At 41.7% G+C, this 2,045-nt stretch overlaps 1 protein-coding gene across 1 annotated transcript in view; it reads right to left on the bottom strand.

The window, feature by feature from the left end:
- Positions 1-2,045, bottom strand: part of PEX14 (peroxisomal biogenesis factor 14) — a gene marked incomplete at its 5' end in the record, with an annotated part of 38,288 nt that overhangs the window by 11,473 nt on the left and 24,770 nt on the right. The window lies entirely within an intron of this gene.

Here is a 2,045-nt window from a genome sequence, read left to right as displayed (position 1 = left end):
CTCTTGAGATGGTTCTGAACCATCCTGAGCTTCTGTATTCATAACCCACTTTAAACATGAAGCAGCAACACCTTGGGTGGGGGCAGAGAGAAATTAGACCTCTTAAGACTCAACCTCCGCTGGTTTTCCTTTCTGCTCTGTGGGGGATAATTCTTTCTCTCTGGTTTTGTGTAGAGGTGTCAAAACTACTCAAAAAAAAAACACCTTAAAAAGAACTAAAAATATCAAACACAAAGTGGTTCACAGTCTTCAAGACCTAAACTCAAGCAGATCAGATGCTGCTTCACAAGAAACTCACATGTCTTCTTTGGGGAAGGCAGAGAGACCTTGCAATATTTTTCAGTGCAAGCTCTTCCATAGGAGTTATTCTCATCAACAAGTCAGAGAACAGGCTCAGCAGCCTCCCTGTCTCACCAGCCCTTTAGATAGGCTCTCAAACTTCAAACCTTGCAGCATTCCAACACAGTGTCACAGAGTGTGAGGAGATAAGCATAACAGATAGGCAGAAAAAGTAGTACCTATCTTTCTCTGTACATGACAGCTCCTGAGAAAACTGTGAAAGACAAATTGACTTAGGAAACTGTCACAGAAACAACTGTCCTGGAGCAGATTTGGACCAATTCAGAAATACTCACTACAGGATTAGCATCCAACTGATGAAATAACCTAGAGCAAACAAAGCACCTTGAAAGAGCACTGAGTACAGCCTCATCCATCAGCTCCAGAGAAATTCACACCTTCCTTTTGCAGTTCTGATACCATGGAAAGTCCTTAACAGGAAGACACAAAGCTGGATCCATCACTAACACCACCAGTCCTACACCAGTCAAGGACTAGAATAGGCCACAGATGAGAACTAATAAAATCAAATATTTTGGCCAAACAACTACTACATATGTTCAGCTACTAATTCTTGTTATACCTCCACTCAGAGAGGTTAAGCTTAAAGAGAAGGTCTACAAGGAATGGCTTGAGTGAGGAGGAACAACACCTTTCCCTGATTTTGGGGGCTCAAAGGAAAAGGTTTTGGGTTCAAATTATTTTAAAAGCACCAACCAGATCACAAATCCAGAGCACCAGTTAACAATTACAGCCTTCAAGGCCTTATTTCGGTGGTATCTTTAGTCACTTTTGGTTTCTGAGCATTACAGAGTGACACTTTCATAATTCTCTTTGGAGCTGTTACTGGGAACATTGTGATATTTAAATTTCAGTTAAGATTCTCACCCAGTGAGAAGAAACTGGGAGCTGGTGCTTTGAGAAAAGCCAAAAGAGTGGAAGGAAAACAACCCAGGAGTGATAAAGCTGCAAGGGTTAACAGTGATGACAGTGTTTCCCAGACTGAACTGCATTCTGCTTCCCTTCCCTGTACCAGTGGAACAGTATAAAATCAGGGAAGATTAACTCTTCCAGTATTGGGTTGTGGTAAGAGTTAGCTGATTGAGCAGTGGATAGCACCAAGAGGGATCTGGCACTGTTTCTTCAGCAAAGAGAGCAGATTTTGCTCTTCTGGCACATTCTGTACACGACAGCAGACAGGTATGAGCCCAAGGGGCAGAATTCAGCCCTGGAGTTCACCAGTACACCCAATCCAACAGTCAGAAATCTCCCAGTTCTGAGCCCAACTCTATCCCAAATGTTTTTCTTCTCAAACTGTGCCAAACCAGAGCAGTTAAAAACCCCAAAAGCAAGTCTAGTATTGTGCCCAGCAATAACAAAACTGTGCCTGGAACCAATAACACAGCCCTATGTTGACGGTTGTATCAGTCAGTATCTGACACAGAGCTGTTTAGGAGCAGCAGCAAAATCCTATCCTTAACACTTGGCAGGTAAGTGAAGTGATTTTCAAACTGCCAAACACACATGTGAACTGAACAGCTTCTTTTGATGGATTTTTAATGGTGTGTGCTTTGGTTTTTATTGTCTGGAGCTTAGATACTTTTTTGCGAGGTTTGTTTTAAAATGCAAATATATATGTAAATTTTGAGCCTACACAGATTATGTTGGGACTTTAAAAAGTTCTTTGAGAGTGTATTTTGTACACA

Source organism: Acanthisitta chloris, unplaced genomic scaffold (assembly GCF_000695815.1).
Source record: "Acanthisitta chloris isolate BGI_N310 unplaced genomic scaffold, ASM69581v1 scaffold37768, whole genome shotgun sequence".
NCBI classification, from domain to species: Eukaryota; Metazoa; Chordata; class Aves; order Passeriformes; family Acanthisittidae; genus Acanthisitta; species Acanthisitta chloris.
The sequence above is the reverse complement of the archived record's forward strand: the minus strand, read 5'-3'. Positions and strand labels throughout refer to the sequence as shown.